Source organism: Anas platyrhynchos, chromosome 15 (genome assembly GCF_047663525.1).
Source record: "Anas platyrhynchos isolate ZD024472 breed Pekin duck chromosome 15, IASCAAS_PekinDuck_T2T, whole genome shotgun sequence".
Taxonomy (NCBI): domain Eukaryota; kingdom Metazoa; phylum Chordata; class Aves; order Anseriformes; family Anatidae; genus Anas; species Anas platyrhynchos.
In genome coordinates, this window is record NC_092601.1 from 16,061,982 (window position 1) to 16,081,177 (window position 19,196).

The 19,196-nt window shown below is 45.5% G+C and overlaps 3 long non-coding RNA genes across 4 annotated transcripts in view; 2 read left to right on the top strand and 1 right to left on the bottom strand.

The window, feature by feature from the left end:
* Positions 1-86: 86 nt before the first annotated feature.
* On the bottom strand, positions 87-5,639 carry LOC110352830 (uncharacterized). The gene is made up of 3 exons (XR_011803491.1): positions 5,378-5,639; positions 3,989-4,236; positions 87-2,352 (listed from the first exon to the last, which is right to left on the bottom strand). It is a non-coding gene; the product is annotated as an uncharacterized lncRNA (long non-coding RNA).
* On the top strand, positions 2,610-13,487 carry LOC106017287 (uncharacterized). Its single transcript, XR_011803490.1, has 8 exons — positions 2,610-2,698; positions 3,186-3,245; positions 3,328-3,482; positions 4,937-5,141; positions 5,959-8,619; positions 9,446-9,518; positions 9,882-11,848; positions 11,997-13,487. It is a non-coding gene; the product is annotated as an uncharacterized lncRNA (long non-coding RNA).
* Positions 13,488-15,288: 1,801 nt separating this feature from the next.
* Positions 15,289-19,196, top strand: part of LOC110352832 (uncharacterized) — a 37,274-nt gene continuing 33,366 nt past the window's right edge. For both annotated transcript variants that reach the window (XR_005269560.2, XR_011803538.1), the window contains exon 1: positions 15,289-15,445. This is a non-coding gene — a long non-coding RNA (uncharacterized lncRNA). The remainder of the gene's footprint in view (positions 15,446-19,196) is intronic.

Below are 19,196 nucleotides of genomic sequence, written 5' to 3' on the forward strand. Positions count from 1 at the left end.
TTGGCCAAAAAATGGTGTGGTCCCATCCCACCACCTCTCCTAGCAAGGCTTCCTCATTGCTTAGGTGGGATCCTCAATGTACCTCTGCCTCAAAAGTCAGGGCCACAGAATGGATACAGAAGCCTGTTTTGGCAGTTCATTTTTCTACTATGACGTGGTAACAACACAAATTACCAAAGGTGCTGGCTTGCTTGTCTCAGCCAGGCATTCGTCTTTCTGTGAGAGCAAAGAGGTTTGATTCCAGGGTCTGCTCCATGCTGCAGATCCGATGACTTCATGCAGGGTTCAAAGTGCTGTCCGTGCTCCCTCCTGGACAACTCATGCACCTGCTCTGATGTACCCTTCCCCATCACAGAGTCTTCTGCTTCCAAACTGTCAAATTTCAGTGCTGGCTGAAATAATTGCAAGTGCACCTACCCCGGTCACTACCATGTATAATAATGCTTGGATTCCTGGTGGATGAAAACTCATTGTGTCTTAAATGCATCTAAGGTGTTACCTAACATATATCATCAGTAGTAAGAGCTGCTTGTAGAGATGCTGAGTGTAAGACGCCCCAGTCCAAAATAAATGGCTGAGGAGAGCCATTGATGGTGTAAGTGTGAAGTGGTTTCCAGTGCAAAAATGGGCTTAGGAACTTCAGTCACTAGACAGCAGTTGTTTTCTTTCTTTTTATATTGCTTTTCTGTTCTGATATACTATTTTTATAGACAGATAGATTATATATATTATTATATATCTTTTATTTCTTTTTATAGTTTATATTTTCTTTTTTTTTTCTTCATACTTTTGAAGCATTTAGTTGAAAACCCCAAAAGACACATAACAACCTTTCTGCAGTGGATTAAATTCCCCAGTGAAAGACATCCTTGCCTGAAAGGGTTGGGAAAGGACAAGGCTGTTTCCCTTGAGAGCCAGCGATGAGCAGGGTGGGAGGGTCAGAAAATTCCAGCTTCCCTGTTTGCCTTCATGACCTGCAGCTTCACAGCTACCTTCTGCTGCCCTTGCACAAAAGCAAGGGTTCATCTTTGTTTTCTGCTGTTACCGTCCCTCTCTTTTAAAGCCATTGCTCTGTGTTTCACTGTGGCTCTGATGGAGCATCTCAAGAGATAACAACAAAATATAGAGGCAGTCAAAAACCAGGAGAACAAACAGCAAAAAAGTGACTCTGCTGCCACAGTGGTTGACAAAAAAGGGGCATGGAAAATCCCCAAGTCTCTGCCTTCAGAGGTGACCAAGCAGATGAGGGTGATGAAGTAACACAGTGTCACAGGTCAGGGAGGCATTAATGACCTCTCTAGGCTGAAGGCTGTGGCTTGGCTGGTGGCAGCGAGGGAAGTCACGAGCGATGCACAAAGGGTTTTGCCTCCCTGCTCCATGCCCGCGCTGGAATTAATCACTCACACACAAATGTCAACACTGCGGAAAATATCCTTCAGGATAATCTCTCTCACAAAGCTGCTTAACATTTTAGTAATATACAGTTCACTTCCAGGTGTCAAAGGATTTCAGCCTTTCTCATCTCTGTTCGAAGGCATCTTCATCTGCTGGCACCCTGGTGCTGCTTCTCTGCTCTGGTTAAGCGTGTGAGCCGGCAGCTGCAGCTTGCAACGCAGATTTACCTGCGGAGAACCCACCAGCGAGCTCATGGTGCTGCCTGGCTTTATCTTCAGGTGCTTGTGCTGGGTTCTGGCAAAGACAAGGTGATGTTGGGTCATGCCAAATCTCACCTCCATTTGGCTGAATTCAGAAGCGCTGGAGAGTAGCAAGTGCACGCCTTTGCTGTTTCCCACTTGGGCTTGTAGGAAGGATTAGGAGAGGAGGCTGATCTGCCCGTTTGCCTTCACCTTGAATCGGGGAGGGGAGGCAGAGAGTGGTGCTGCTCCCAGGCTCTGCTCTGTTAACCAGGAAACTTCACGTCCACCTCACTGTGACCAGGAGAATCGATAGCAGTGCTGCTGCTAATGGGGCTGACACAGAGGCAGGGGTTGTTAAACCTGGTAGTGATGAAGAGCTGAAAGGAAGATTAGGGGAAAATGGCATTGAAAAGGTTAACAGGATGCTGTTTTCAATGATGAGGTTCAGATGTTGGTTTGGTGGGGTGGCTGGGTGGGAGCTTACAGTGGGGAATCGCTCTGATCCTGGGAGCCTTCCAACAGATAGACACGAGCCTGGCATAGCCTGTGGGATGGGATTGATTTCTGGTGTTCCTCTGGTTGGTGCCGCAGTTCTGGGGTTGGTCTGTGCCTGTCCTTGCTGCTCTGACTTCCAGAGGTGCTGAACATGCACAGCTCCCCTGCAGCCAGAGGGAAATGGAGCTTAAGGCTTCAGCAGCGCCGTGCCTCAGTTTACCTGTAAATACATTTAAAAAATAAAAATGTTTACAGCTAACCAACAGTGAGATCTGGTGCATATCTGCCTTTGTGCCATGCTTTGACTCAGATCCCAGAGAAGTCACAGAGTGAGCAAATGGGTTTCGGTTGGACGGCACTCAACCACAAGTGCTTCAGGAGCTCATCTAATGTGCTTCAGCTGCTGAATCAAGTCTCCTGCTGCCCCCGAAACACATATAGGATCTATAAAAGGCCCTCAGTGCCAGCTCCTTTGCTGTGCTGATTTCCCTCCCATAGCACAGGGCTGCTTCCTGAAGCTAACCTGCCTTCAGCTTAGCAGCAGCTCCTGGAAAGCTCTTGTTGCTGTAAGGAGAGCTCACCACGAAGCTGCAACATTCAAATCTGGCCCCGCTCACTTGTGCTTCAATTATTTAGTCCAGTTTTAAGCAAGAGCACCCACTTGCATTTAATATGGTGCTAGGAGGGGTGTCACTGCTGGGCTTAATGCATGCTCCAGTGCTCTGCTGGCTCTCGGTCCTCTCCCCCAGTGGCATGAGCCAGCGAGTGGGGATGTCCCTGGGCTGTCCCCTGCTAGGGCAGCTCTGTCTGCCACCAGCCCTGCCTGCCACCAGGCGCGAGCCACTCGGAGCTTTGCTGACCCTGACCCCAGCTCGCAACGAGGTTGTCCGCATGATTGCTGCTGGTGCGGTACGAGACCTGCAGTTGAAGAGAGGCAGGCCTCAAGACAGCCTCACTGAACGCTTGATTCGGTTAAAATCGATGGAATAATTAGCCCACAGAGTCTGCCCAAAGGTCAGGAAGCAGCGATTTCTTTTTTTTTTTTTCTTGCAGCAGCTTTGGTCCTCAGCTCTTGCTTTAGTGCAAGGATTGCAAGCAAAGGCACTTCAGCAGGTAGGTTATAAAAGTGTTATGACTGCTGGTATTAAGCTGACAGGCTAATGTGACAAGTGCTTAACAAGGTCTCCCAAAATAGAGAGGTAAATGCTCCACAGCGCTGGTTTCTCGGACAACCCCGAAATGAGCTGACGGGCACGGCACAGGCTGGGCTGGCTGCCTGGGAGGCAGAGTGCAGGAGAGCCTCCAAGAGCGGCGTGGAGGAGGACACCAGGAGAAAGAGGACGGGACCAGGTAGGGGCACCCTGCTCTTGCACCCCATTCTGTCCCATGGCCCCAAAGCTCGTCCCTCCATCCTTCCCCTTCTGTCGCCCAGCTCTGTGCTGCTCCCCCCGTGCTGGCAGCAGGCATCTGCAGTGATGGGGACACGAGGACGGTGCCGTACAGCAGAATCCATCTTTCCCCCTCTCGTCCCACGGGGGCACGTATGCTACCAGCTGGACACACTGCATCCCGCGGGCTGTGTTTGCAGAAACGCTCTGATCTCTCATTTTTAAGCCCAGCGTTTCAATCCCCCTCGGAGCGAAGGTAAACGGTTGGGATGCTGCTTCGGTGGATTCAAGGTTTCAAGTCAAACAGCAGTCATTTAACCACTCTTTTAAAGTTCATATCATTTGAATGTCATATGTCAAACTAATGCTACTTCCAGTGAAGGCAAATAGATATTTATTCCCCTCTCAGCTGTCCAGCGGTCTGACATTCATTATTGAAACATTGCAGCTGCCAGGGATTGAAATTACCTGTAGGAGTGCATCGAGCAAAGCCTTCCACCTCTTTAAGGGTTATTCCCTGTAATACGTTTTAGTTCAGGCTCATTTTACAGCTGCTCTTGGTCTGCAGTTGCTTTTTCCTATGTCTGGACAAGGTCAGGCATGGGCTTTTTGACCATTTCCTTCAAGACGATGTTGTAACTTCATTTTTCATGGCTTGTCTTTGGCTTGGATTCATGGTCATTGTGCACCTCCATGCAGCTCCAGTCCCTGAGGGGCTAAAACGGAAAATTCACCTCTTGGGGAGTCCCAGGCAGGGATTATTATTTATTTGTTTATTTATTTCATGCATTATTTTGCATGAAATAGCCAACATTTTGTAGCTCATTGGGCACTAAAATATTCAATTGGCTGCGTGCAAGTACAGGGACAGAAGGAAAGACAATGGAGACGACTAGATTAGGAGCCTAGTTTCAGGGCATTTAGACATTGCCCTGAACTTCACAGAGCAATTTACACCTGTACGAGGGTCCGTGGAGTTATATTGAATCAGACCAGGAGCATTTTACAGCCACTTTGCATGAGCATAAATGATAGCATAAGGTGCAAAGGAAACAGCCAGCCGGACAATTACATAGCATCTTCACACGCCTTATTAATCCTCATTACACTACCCTCTGTGCTGAGACTCAGCATCTTCCCTTCCCCGTGAAGGGAAGGCCGGGTGAGGCTGCGGAGCCAATTTAGCCACCTGCCAAATGTACAGCCTCTGGCTGCTGGTAGCTTCGCTCCTTGGGCCTGGAGAGCTGGCTGCCCCCTACCAGTGTCTGAGAAGCAGCTTGCTAAATCAGTGATGGAAATCACAGCTGTCTCCTGCCCTTCTGGGCTTCTGAGCAACCTGTGATGTTACAATCAACTGAACCTATGTCTTTTTATTATTATAATATAATATATTAATTTCTTTTTTTTTTTTTTGAGCTTACCTCCATAGGTATCTCAGGAAGGGGGGGAGCGATATTCACCTGAAGAATATGCACCCAGTTCCTGCCTAATACTGAAATTCCTTAAAAGAGAGCAGCTCCTTAGCACTCCCACAGCCCTTGCCCTATCTCCCACTCGGAGCCGCTTGCTTAAAAGCTGGCAGACCTGCACCTTTCTGGCCAAAGATGACCAGAAAGACCTGGTGAGTGCTGGGTTCCTCAGGCAGGAGACAACTTGAGTAGTCAGACCAGCTTTAAGCAGCTTGGAGAATGGCTATCTGATATTCTTTCTGGGAATCTTATTAATGTTATCTTATTATTTCATAATAGATATAACCCGTGTGCTAAGGCTGGCAGGCTGTAATTGGGCCTTGCCAGGGAATTACTCATATTTTTCATTCTTGAAGGAATGAACAGCGTATTCGGTTACGCTAACTACCTCATTTGTGTGGATTCCATTCACTTTATGTGTCTCGCTCCTGAAGTATTATGGCTAGGGCAACGATTTCTCACTCGAAGTAAACGTCAGAGAGTCTCGAAGCAGATGCTCTCTTCTCCCGGCGCTGAACAGACGCTGGCACCATGTTCTCCTCTCCTTTGGATGCTGCAGAGTTGCCCAAAGGTTTTTTTTTTTTTTCCACAGAACACACTTTGTTGATGAAGATCTACATCTCTTCTTCCAGCTCAGTGTCTCAGGGTGCTGCAGCTCTGAAAAGGAGCAACAATGCTATTTATTTATTGCTGCTTTCCTATTTAGTAACCCTTATCTGGGCCTCAGGCCTTTTGGACTGACTTGTAAAGCACCAGAAAAGGTAGAGCATCTACCCAAGTTCTCAGCCTTTTTTTTTTTTAATTATTATTTTTTTAAAAAGACCTTTTTTTACTCTCCATGGGGTGTAAACGATAGTTTCAGCCATAGCAAACCTCCCTCCTAATACTTACAATTACGCTCTTTTGTGTGCACAAGCAACATATCCTCATCAATAAAAGTCCTTCTTAATTCCTTTTTATCCTCCCCAGGGGAGTCCTTAGAGCCCGGTGGATCCTTGAGCAACCCTTTAATTCCTCCCACCTCGGCCCTCGCTGCAGCCAGCAGTGAAAATGCTGCTCCTGAAGCAGGCTGCGGTGGCTGCTGGACGGCACGGAGCATCACCTGCCCACAGGGACCCAGCTTTCTGCAGCGTTATCAGAAATGTTTCCACGCGTTTGTTTGCAAAATGTCTTTATCCAGCCAGGAGAAATGTCCCTTGAAGTCAGCTAACCAAATAAATAAATAACAGTCAAAGACAATAGAGTGGAAAAGTTTCTAGAGGGAAATAAGTGATGGATTGGAAGAGATTTGAGGCTGTTATGGTGTACAACTCAGTGCGTGATGTGACAGGAGAGAATCCTCATTGTGCCCTTTCCTGGTCTTCCATTTTAAATGAAGTCCTAAAAATGCTGATTTAAAAGGGTTGGAGAAGCAAAACAAAATAGGCAGATGTATGGTGTGACATTTTTGTTGTAGACTTCAATTTTTTTCATAATACAGCTGCTGGTAGCTGTGTCAGAACAGAGTTCTTTGACCAGGGTGCAGAAGGGATGCTGGAGCTGCTGGCAGTTTTTTAGTGTGCTCGTGCACAAGTCTGAACAAAGAGAGCAGTGATTTCACTTTGCAACCGTAATAATAGCAAGCAACAGGAATTCTGACCTGGAATTTGTCTTTGCATTCCAAGAGTATCCTTGAGCAGTCTGTGGAGACCCAGGGAAAACAGCTGATTAATGCCACCACTAATGAAAATAAACACAGCATAAAATTCCAAGTAGCGGGACTGCTTCCCAAAGCATCCAGGAGTGAGGGATAACAGCAAATGCAATAAAGCAGAAATCCGCTTTGACTGTCAAGGGGTAATGTTTCCTAGCTCAGACCCAGGCCTGTGAGGGGGAACATACCATCCATAGCAAAGCAGTCTGCGACCTTGAAGTGCTCATATGCTTGAAAAGCGATCTCAGAAATGCAGACATGAATGTTATTGGTGGCTGTTTCCCCACTCCCAGCCCCTGCAAAGGGTCCCGTGTTATCTCCTGCACTGCACAGGACCTGGCTGCTGTTGATGCCCAGGGTGCTATTGCCCGAAACGCAAGTCAGAAGTTTTCTGGCAGGTTTTGTGGGAAAACAGCAGTAAATATTCTGCCCACCATCAACAGGCAGACTTGTCAAGGAGGTGCCTGTAGTGCGAGGGGTAGGGTGTGCAGGTATTTGTGTGCTTGAGTCCGTGCCTGGGAGAGGTCTCTGCCTCTTTCTCATGTGTGTATTTATCTCACCAATTTGACCAAAGGAATTACAGGATTGAAAGGAAATTAATAGCTTAGCACCCAGTCAGCTTCTTATTTTGAATCAATCCATTCTTGTCACTTGGACTGAACTAAATAATTAATCGTGCTACCTAAAAATAATTACGGCTAATATCACAGAGATTACACTAGCCAGTTCTAACAATAATGTTGTTAAGAACATCTAAATAACCCTATATTTAATTACAGTCTGGCTTGTTTAGTGATGTACAGGTTTGGGGCTTTCTCTCACTGCAAATTTGGGCCAGTTACATTTATTAAATGAGAACTTTTTATAGCTAGTGTTCAAATTATCAAATACTTGCCTAAAGCAATCCCATTGATCAAGTGTATCATTTGTAATACAAATGTTTTTATTAGGAGGCTTTGTTCAAGATAAATGAAGGATCAAATTAACTGGAGATTGGTTTGAGTAGAAAATGCTGCAGCTGGATAATTTCAAGCACTGAGGCTGAACATTTCTTTCAAATGACGAGAAGTCATCAACTAAGTCTTAATATAAAACATGCACGCACAGAGGCATCTTTGTATTGATTCCTCTCATTTCTATGGCACTCTTTATACAAAGCACATCAGGTTTTGTAGGAAAGGTTGCAAACCCATCACATCACTGCCACTAAACCAATCTGAGATATTTTTTTTTCTGGCCAAAACTATGTATGCTATCAAAATACCAGCATGCCCCAGAACCTTCTTCCCACTCCCTCTTTTTTCAACCCCATTGTGCTACCTCTGTTCCCACCCAGGAAGATTTATTGTGCAGCTCTGTTCTTAATTCAAATGCCTCCCTTGCAGCTGGGCTGGGGCAGTAGTGTGCCTTCTTTTTGGAAGGGAAACAAGGAGCCTAGACACGTGAATATTTACCTCTTTCCAGCATTCGTGGTAGCACAGCAGGGTTTGGATGTGATTGAGGGTTTGCCCATGATCAGCCAGTGGAAAATGAGCATGTGAGTGCAATGCTGTTACTTTATATATATACACATATTAATACAGTCTGCGTTAGGAAAGCTATTTGTCTGGGGTTACATTTTTGGCTGCCATGTAGAACTGTAGGTATTAAATAGTTGCTTTCTAAATTAAGCTCTCCCCTCGCCACATCCCACTCCCATAGCGATGCATGGAGCGTTTGCTGATACAGGCAATACAGATGTCTGGGGAGCTGCTGTAAAACCTCCCAAGATTTACAGCTCCTCCGCCAGGTTTCTCCATGGGTTGGCTTCAGAGGGAGAGGTTTCACAGGCATTCAGGATCCTTTCAAATCTATCTCCAGAGGCACCCGCAATAATCAGAGGAAATCCCTTGAAGCCCATCAGATAAAATTTACAGACCTGGAAAGGCAGCATGGAGGTCAGTTGATCCCTGGGGACAGGCTATTTCTGGCCTGTTCAGGGACACAAGGCCAAGTTTCCAGCACGTGCCGAGCACTTTGTGAAGAACTCCAGATGCTCTAGCTTGGTTTGGTTTACAGCAGGAAAATCAATGTAAATCTCCTCAAAATGCTGGGTTTCTTCTTAATTTGAGGTGGGGAGGAATACTCAGCTCATATACTTGGATCTAAACATCCATAATGCCTGTCCCAGCACCCCATTAATGTACCAGGAGGGTGCTCAAGCAGTGCAATACACAGCACAGCTTTTAGGGAGAATTATTACTTTATTTATCACTTTAGCAGAGGAAGTAATGAACCCAGGTGGAATTACAGGTGGTAATGAAAATCGGAGACTTGTTTTTTGCAGCTATCATTTGTGGCTACTCCAAGTATATGGATATCTATGCAAGAACCAAAAGTGTGTACCATGTACATATATATGACAGATATTCACAGGATTATGTATGTGTATATGATGTGTTTGTCTTGTTATATCTGGTTTTAGAGCTGCAGATACTGGACTGGGAGAGCTTGTATTTTGCTTTTGTGCTGTGGTTAATAATAGCTTGTTACCCTCATTGAAAGGTTTAAAAGCTGTGACCATTAGGTTTGATGGAGGTGGTTCAAACTTTGCTTTGGAAAACTGCAGTGTATTGGTGGGAGAGTTATTTCCTCCAGAAAAGCTGCAGCTATTGTAGTAATAATTAAAAAAAAAAAAAAAAAAAAAAAAAGCAAACGATCAAATTTAGGAGTTATATTTAAAGAGACAGAGAGGGAGATCAAATTAACCCCTTTACTCTGCAGACAAGGCTGAAGCACAAGGACATCACTGCGGTCTGCCCAGCAAAGTGAGAAACGAAAGCAATGGCGTGTATTGGTAATGGGTAACTTGATATGAGTCGAGCAATTTAATTTCTATAGGGAACACAGTGATTGAAAGCAGCACTAATGCTGATTAATCCCCCTCCCTCTTTTCTGTCTTCTAATTTCTCGCTCCTTGGTGCTCTTCATTCCTTTCAGACGAGTCCCATTGTACGTGTACACCAGGACACCTCATGCTACACGTGCTGAATACATGTCAAAATCTTGGGGGTCACACTGCCGCTTTCCTTAGCCTCTATTACACTTTATAAAGCTGTGTTTTTCTCTACTAATTCCAAAACATTTTATATAGTTCATTTAATTACTGTCTTAGTCATTGACCATATGAAAATCTTTTTCTCATTAGAATTTTTTTCAGCATCCAGAGATGAGACTGCAGCATCGCATCCCTGTTCAGCTTGCAGGACTGCTTTCAGAGGACAGCTACTGATGGGACATAACAGCCTCTCCAGCCTCTTTCCTCAATCTGGTCCCAGGCATGAGGATAAATAGCTTAGAGGAGAAAAATTCATGCTTGTTATATGGTGCTGATTTCAGGAAAGCTGACACAGATTGATTTCACCAGGAATATCTGTTGTGCTTTGTTTTATTTTAGTAGATAGTCTGTTTTCAGGAAAAACAAACAAACAAACAAACAAACAAACAAACAAACAAACAAACAAACAAAACTAAACCAGCGTGATCTAGGTTTAGAAATGACTCATGTTTGGCCACCCAAATAACATGACAGTTGGGAAATCTCAGCTAAGTTCAATGTCCTGCCTCTGTCTGCAACATCTCCTGGAAAAGCCACGGAAGTGACTCACAGGTTGCTCCATCTGCCAAGAGCTTCCCTGTCTGCTGTCCTTGCAAAAAGAGATTTCCTCATCTTGGGCAGCAGCTGAGTTTTTGTGTGCAGTCAAAACTGCCTCTGAAAACAGAGGACATCTGAGAGAAGGGCTGATACAACAGAGTTTTAGGCAGGAATACATCTGAAAATGAAGTTTGGCAAAGAAAGCTTAAAAGGGAGAAGTGTGCAGAAGTTACAGGAGCAAAATCCTGATTTCTCCAGCATTGTTTTCAGAAGGGGAGTGACAACTTTTGGGAAAATGCCAGGATTTAAAATACGTGTTTTCTTTTTCTGAATATTGGACATGCCAGCCCAATGGGCATAGTGGATAAGTTTAATTGAGTGGTTAGATTTAGTTGATTAGTATAATTGATTGTTTAGTTTAATTGATTGGTTTTGATAAAGTGTTCCTAGTCACCAGAGACACCAGGCTGTACAGAAAAGTGAAGAGTAGGCACTACTCATTTGATCGTCTTCGTCACACGTGTAGATAAATAACAATAATAGGAAAAAAGAAATAGAAATTATTTTTAGGATGAAACAATTTAAAATATATGGTTTGGGGAAAAATAGTTCTGATTTCTGTCTGAAGTTATGGACATGGGGTCTATATGATCAAAGAAACCCAATAAAACCATGGCCAGCTGGTGTCAAAATAATGACTGGGAAAGGGGGGAGCCAGCGCAATGGTCAGCAGACAGCTCCCACAGCAGAGGATGCAGTGAGTTTCCCTATGGACACAGCAAGGTCTGGCTGCAAATCAGCAGGAATTCTTTGGAGGGAAAAAACAAACAAACAAACAAACAAAGAACTTCAAATTAAGTGTTGTCTATTTTAGACCAGCTGTAGCCAGGACTCCAGCAGCTGGTTAACAGAGTCACCATCTCCTGCTGCCTGATGTCACTTGTGAGTGACAAGGAGAGGGCAAAGAGGGAATGACTTGTACCATCCCTCCCAGCAGAACTAAAGACTTAAAGATTGAAACTGGAAGGTTTTCAGTACACGCAAAAAGAGGTATTTCCCTTTCTGAGCCTATCTATGGACTCCTTGAACCACAAAGCCCAGGCAGCTGAGAGAGTATTTCTGAGAAGTACCTTTAACTCTCACCCTGTTCCCAGTCTTTTCCATGAGCATCTGCTGCCAGCACTATTGGGAACAGGCTGAGCTACACACACTGACATTTTTATGCTCCTCAGTTACTTAATTGTCTTTATTTGACCAAGAAATTTTAAGCAGAAGAGCAGTGTCTTGGAGGGGTGAGGATCCGCCGGGTTGCACTGAAGGCCAACAGACCTCAGACTCAGTTCCTGCTGTCACGAGGAGCACAATCTCCGTGCTGCTGACGTTGATTTTACATCTGACTTCAGCTGCAACAGGCTCAAGGATTTCATTATTCAGCAGCCTCTCCATCTGCTTTATTGAAAATGTGTGCAAAGATTAAACATGACAAGGAATTTGTTTCCAAGATACTGATATTTTGGGATGGATTAAGAAGTGTAAGTACACCCTCCTTTCCCTGGAGAGCAAGGCAGGCTGTGCCTCTCTGCTCTGCTCCCCTGCAGGCTGCCCAGTGTCGTGGGGCTGCACAGAAAATGGTATCACAGCTGTGTGCCTTTGCAAGTTATTTCTCTTCTTTTCCTACAGAGCCTTTTAATTCCAGCTCCAAAAGAAAACAGGTTCATCAAATGTCATCTCGAGAATATCCCCCTGCATCCAGGCACCATAAGTGTGAGAAATGATTTGTCGGGCACCACTACAGCTAGTTTTCGCCTGTTCCTATCCATCTCCTGTCAGCACTCACACCCCTGTTGACAAAACGAATTTCGCTTTGATTTCATCTTTCCAGATAACACAGATTAACTGGAAGCTGTGTCTTTCTGTTGTTGTGAAAGCGTACAGAAGGAGCAGTCCTACAGAAGAGATGCAGATGTCTCAGCAAAGCTTGCAGTGCAGACCAACATATTGCTGCAAACAGAGAGATACCAGAGGTACCAGCCACTTCAGTAAGACTTTGGGCAAAATAAATGCAAATACCCGTGTTACTATGCTGTTTTAATACCATTTTCATGTCTCCCAACCAGCATCTCCTGCAGGGTTACGGTCCCCATCTTCTTGCATTCAGCCTTCCTCCTCCTCTCCTGCAGTTGTTGTCCCGTATGCAGCGCGGGGGGAAGAGCAGGGTCGGACAGCCACCACCGAGCTGCCTCCTGTCACCTGCCTTGTCTTCCCCCTGCAATTCTGGTGTGACAGATGCAGGAGAGAAGAAGAGCTCCTGGAGGAGCACACAGGTTTATGTATTAGTGAAGATTTCCTCCGTTGTTTCCAGGGCATGGGGGAAAGAGAGAATTAGATGAGCCATGGCAATCCGTCCCGCTGGGAGACAGCAGCTCCACGCTTACCCTTATTGCCACAAGGAGACAGTGATACTGCAGTCAGGGACCTGTGTGACAGTTGTAGTGAGAAGATCCAGGGAAATTAAGATGGATCCTGCAGATAAGCGGCATTTAACAAAATTAAAGTGGATGCCTTTGGAGGCAAGAGATGTGCTCACCTCTGGAGAGCTTGGACAGAGCTGGAGTTTGTTGGAGTGACCTCATGAGCAGAAGAGGATCTGTGAGTCACCTTCATCATCATAACGCTTCACAGGGCCAAGAATCTAAAATGTCAAGAAGCTTTTTCTGGAATAGTTGAATAAGTTATTTCCTAAAGCATCTCCAGGCGGCCCCAGAGCATCTAATGTGGCCTCATGTGGTCGGGAAGGGCAGTCAGCCCACAGCCCAGGCGGGCAAGGATGGAGCTGGTGGCTTCATACCCTGGAACAAAACCATGTGTACTGCGTCATATTCAGTGTGTTTTACAGCGTGCACATAGACCAGTGAGAAGAGATCATTCGCTCTCACTCCATCCAGAGAAAGAAAGTCAGGGAATGGAGGCTGTGATGAGATAAATGGTTATTATGAGATATAGGCATTTTTAATTAGCTCCTGCAGACTGCACCACACTCCTAATGAGCTCTTGCCAAGTTTGCTGTGATTCCTCTTTACGTTTTGTAACTCTGTAATAGTAACAATATAATCATTTTCTATAATAACCATGATAAAACCCAGATAATCCTTCTGTAACTCCTGCATAAGCTTCATGTAATTAAATCAGTTGGTGAAACATTCTTGGTCTAAGGGACAGATGAATGCAGCTCTGTCACCCAACAAAAGGGGCTGATGCAGAGAACACATTTCCCATATCTTCCTACACCCAAAGCATTATAAATCCAGTTAATGGGGTTAAAATGGTGAACAGGTGTGTTTGGATCTCAGATTTGCCCATCACTGCCAAAGCAGCAGCCAGAATGTTGCCAAATCGGTAAATTTAGTCTAGTCTGATTTGTGTTAGAGGGGTTAGTGATTAGGCAGCTGCTGCAGCACAGAGCAGTTCCCATGTGGGTGGGAGGTGTGAGAAGGGATGACGGGCAGAGACATCACAGGACTCCTGCTTTCATCCCTCCTTTCAAAGAACGAGGAATGCTTCTCAACAGTGCTAAGAAATGCAATTTAGGTAAATAGTAGGTGGCTCCTAAGAAGAGTTTATGCAGCCTGTTATCTTTCGCTGCTCTGCTCTGATTGATGTACCCCAGAAGGGGTCATATGTGCCTTCCCTTTCCCTTTCCCTTTCCCTTTTCCTTTCCCTTTCCCTTTCCCATTCACCCTTTCAAAGGAAGGGCCAAAGAGGGGACATACATCTGGAAGACAATGAAACGCATTGTGAAATGGACACAGTACCCCCAGAACAAAAATCTGTTTCATTAAGAGATGTTACCTAACTTCAACAGTAAACTCTGAGAGCTTTAGGACTCGTTCTGGTTGGTGGAGCATCCAGACTTTACTGTTTGCAGATTGGGCTCTTAACTGAACCAGGTGCTGAACAAGTGTTTTCCACAGGTCACTGATTTCCAACTTTGTTCAGAATAGCACCAGCCCCAGGCCAAATTCAGTCCTGAAATAAATGGACTCTGCTCTCAGGCCGGATACCCTGGCACGGTGCATCTTCTGTAGCAGCCTATGGCATTGGGAAATGCGTGGCAGGCTGATTTCTTCGACTCCACTGCAGGCAATGGAGCTCCGCACTGGCCCTTGGATGGGTTACTGCCTTTCTGCTCCACTTATTGCTGCAGTTTATGAAAGCCTGCAGTGAAAATGTCACATTCATGTTGAGGGGAGGTGAAAAGGCAAAGTGTTGTTTGACCATCTTGAATTTTCCTCAGTCTCTCGTGTCCCAAACCACTGGAGCAGCTGCCAAAGTGCTGCTCTGTTCCAGCCTTTCCTGCCTGCTACCTATTACAGACCCGATCTGATCTTGTACTGATTTCTCTCTGCTAACTGCTGAAGCTGCTCTCTTCTGTAGCTAGATGCAAGCAGCAAGAGGGGACGGATGATCACAGAACCTGAGCATCAAAAGTCCATCCCAGCCACCTGAAAGCCGAAGTGGTACTTTAAAAAATATTTTTTCCTCTTGCAGCTAAGGGGAAAAAGGACAAAATAATTTCCAAATTAACTAGTTGGTTCCTACTTTGACAGCTGGGTTTCTGGGGCTGCTCACAGTCGCAGTGCTAGTTCTGAATTACTGGTGCCATACCCAGGCTGTCAGATCCAAACACCTGGTGACTAAAGGTAGAGCAGATCACACAGATTCAGTATTTATGCCCCGTAATGGGCCTTTATAAACTTCTGCTTTAAAACCCAGGCACCAAACTTACAGACACTCAAACCCATCTAGACAGGCCTTAAACTGTCAAGGCTTAACAAAGATTTTCTCCAGCTGAGGCTGGAAGAGGGAAATCTTCAGAACCTGGTGCAAAGCACGAGCCTGTCCAGGCCCCGAGGCACTGACTGGTCTTAACAGCCCTGACCAGCCTCACCTGGGTCTTGCACCCACACCCAGGGCCCTGGGGACCATTTAAGCTCAGCTTGGTGCCCTTGTTCATTTTTGAGTTGTGCTGGAGGGGGGCAGGTCTCTAGCTCAGGCATAGCCACGCTACTTGGCCATGGACCCTGAAGATCCACCTGAAGAAGGGGGGCTTTCCACCTACTGCTATCATGGTAAGGCTCTCGTTTTGGATTAAAACTGGTGGTTTGGTGACCAATGTTCTGCTCTTTTCACTTTGCTAGCCTGCAGTCTAGAGGGTGTTTCCTTGCCCCCCTGCATTGCATGAACTCAACCTAGTCTTTGCACAGAGCTGTGACTGCGGCAGAAACCAGATTCCTGTAGGATCTGATGTTTTTGGCCATGAACAAGCACAGGACCCTGGTGCCTGCAGGCAGGGGCACAGCAAGCAGTGTAATTCCCTGCTTGCACAAGCAGGTTCATCCTTTCCTATTTATTTCTGAATGTTTTTCATTATAATGTTTTTGTGATGCTCTAGGGCTAGAAACACCAGGAATATAAATCAGAGTTTGTCATTGGCAGGCATCATATTTATTATACATGCATATACTTTTATTGTTCAGATAGCACACATTTACTTCTGAATCTGGTCTATTATCAGACACTTGCTATTCTAACAATTTTCCTTTTTTTTTTTTTTTTCCCCACACACATGAAATACTGTGTTTAATGATTGGTTTCTGACTGGAGAAAGCAGTCTGTTAGAAAAGTCTCAGCCTGCATGCCCTCTGTGCTCTGACTTAGCAATTTAGTTGCATCTGGTCCCCTGGGTTTTGCCTTTTTTCCCCACTCATGAAGGTGGCGAGGGAGCCCAGAAAACTCCTTCTCTGCTTCTTTTTCACTGCTAATGTGAGAACAGAGTCCAGTATCCCCCTTAGACTAAAAGTCTGGGGATAAAAGGCAAAAAAAAAAAAAAAAAAAAAGCATCTATAATTCTGCAGGGATTTGGGGATTTCCCTGGAGAGGCTGAGAGCAGTGAGCCTTGCTCTCTTCACCTGCCACCATGAATGCTGCTCAGCTGCTCGAGGAGTGAAGGCACGGAGAGGGGTGGCTCTGGGTACCGCGGGCTGCTGCTAGCAATCGGAAGGGAGGCACGTAGCCAAATGCTGGTTTTTGGATGCCAGCCCCCAGCTGTACGCTTCCAATTATCCAAGCACATCCATATGCATGCGCAGACCCCTGCCTCGCTGGTGCGTGGGCAGAGGACCCAGCCCTGCTTCCGCAGATGGGCACAGGCAGCTCGCACAGCCTGGCTTAATGGGAGCAGAACTTTGTCCTTGAGATCCCCACACGTGTGGCATTCAGCAGCCTTTTGAAGTGCAGTCAAAAGCCTCATCTGAGAGCAAGGATGCTCGTTTCCCATGGAGCCATTCCTCTGCCTGATGCTTTATTTGAGGACCATGGGCAATTAGTGGAGTCCCAGGCAGAGGAGTTTGGGCATCCTGCAGGACCATGTGCGGGCTTCCTGGGGGGTGTGAATGAGGATGCTATTTGTTTCTCCAGGTGGGTTATTAGCGATGGCAAACTTGCCCCTCCACTGGGGTAAAAGCTCTCACACCCACACAGTGTCAGTAAGTCATGTCCCAGATAACCAAAGCGGGCTGCCTGCGGTCAGAAAACACGGGGGAAAACAGCCCATTATTCTGATCAACAACCACCACTGGCAAGAGAAGTGGGGGGAATTTAAAGGAAGCTTTTCTCCCAAGTTTGCAGAAATAGCTGCAGGTTCTGGGCTTTATAAACTTTCCAGGAAGGTCTGTTTGATCAGATAGGAAAAAATATCTAAACTATTTTTCATACAGGCTTCATTTTTACTCATCAGAGTGCTACGAGTAGTAATATCAGGAAATAGATTCACAGGCAGAAGTATGATTTTTAAGTTAACGATGTTCATTTAATTTCAACTCTTGTCTCCTCGATGTGCCTCCTCCTAATGCTCTAAATAGCTCTTCTGCCTCTTTGATGTTTACACCCTTCAAATGCATAAAGACAGTTCTCTACAATTCCTCATTTTGCCAAGCAATACATACTTAGTGCTTTTCATCTCTCTCCATAAATCAATCCCTTTCCTCCAACAGGAGTTAGAATAGGATTTTTTTTTCCTTATTAGATTTGTACTGAGAATTTCTTTTCAGAAACAGATAAATGATACAAGGCTTTTTCATGACAAAGCATCCTATCATACATTATTAGCAAACACTTCCACAGTGTAACAGGAATAAAAATAGAAGTGGGCTATAAAAAAGAATGTATAGTGGGATGGCATCTAATCTCACAGCATGGCACTAAAAGTGGAGCAGTTCCTTCACATTTCTTTGCAAATCTTCAAGGAAAGATCCAGGAGTCCTAAGAAATGCTTTGCATCTTTTACTTAAGGATTTAGTTAAATTTCTATGCAATCTTTGACATCAAGTTAATGAATTTTCTCCTTATTCAAGAAGCCCACCTATTGCCTGCAGCGCGATTGAAGCTGCAGATCCTTCCCAGCCAGCTCCGCTGCTGCTCCCTGCCTTGCTTTCCTCCCCTGTGTCTCAGCTCAGGGATGTCTGTGCCTGTCCTCTTCCACAAAACTTTAACTGAGAAACTGCCTGGGTTAAAAACGCTTTCAGTTCCCACTTATCTCAAAAAAAACAAGCATTTTTTTATTACTGGTTTCCAGCAGAAGCAGTCAGATACGAACTAGCCAGTGCTCTCACCTGGCAGGCCAGGTTAACAAGTATGTGATGTGCTTTTAGGATTGCTGCTTCGGATGGATCCTTCCTGCACCCTCCGATCGAGATGGCTGTGCTGTGCTTTAGAGGCTGCACTGATAAAGAGTTCCTGGGAAAAATTCGCCCTCAGATTTCCCATATTTCTGAAAGCAATTTTGGTTGAAGTCCAGCAAGCCCTGCAAAAATGATTTTCAAATGAAATTACGAATGAAAGACGAATACTCAAATAGACAACAATTTCAGCAGCTATTTGTCAGAAGCAGCCCAGGACCCAGGAGGTTTCCCTGCCTGGCGACTGCTGCCCTGGGACGTAGGCACGTGTAGCTGTGCATGGGTGGCCTGATCTTTCCTGCATTGCTCTTCCAGCTATGAATGTGAGGAAAGGTGAGGCTGATTGATGGGTTTATTTTCCCTGCTTGTGGTTTCAAGGGTGAATTTGAGAAGGGGATTTTTCCCCAGGGGCCTGAACACCCCAGCAGGGCTGGCTGCTGGGTCTCCAAGTTTACCTGGGAGCAAATACAGGGACAAGTAGGGGCAAGGAAGGTTAAAATCCAAGCTTTTTTTTTTTTTTTTTTTTTGGAATTTAAATAAATGTAGCAAATAATAAGCTGTGCTGCTGCAGCAAACATCCAGGGAGGGAGCCTGGAGGTAGCTTCTGTCATTTCACAAAGGAGCAGGTGCTCCAAAGGAAACCAATATCTGAAACTTTCAGCAAAGTGCCAAAGATCTTTTCTGGAGCTGCTGCCAGCCAGCAGAGAGGAGGCAGGAAAAACCAGCACAAAGCCAACGTGGCTTTGTAATGAACCAAAGCAGTGCCAGGAGTTGCTGTGCACTGGGGTTTTATGACCGTGCATTTTAATGTCTTATTGTTCTTGTCCTTAGCCCTGGGTTAGCACAGCAGTGGGTCAGGCTGCTTCCCCCTGATGGCTCCTTGTCAGATGCTTTTGGCACCACTGCAGATTTCTGTCTGATGCAGAAGGTGCCCCTCAGCCAGCCCAAACCTGAAAGGTAGACTTTTTAAACTCAGTTTCGTATTTCCAAAATGGATAGTGCTCTTTTGGCCTCTTTCAACTGTCTTCCCTGATATGTGCATGAATGTCAGCTCCCCTCCCTGGGGAGGCTGAGAACCGTTCAGTTCTGCTATTCCTCCAGAAAACAGAATCCTGTAACTGCTCCTGCTGCTGTTGCACAGAAT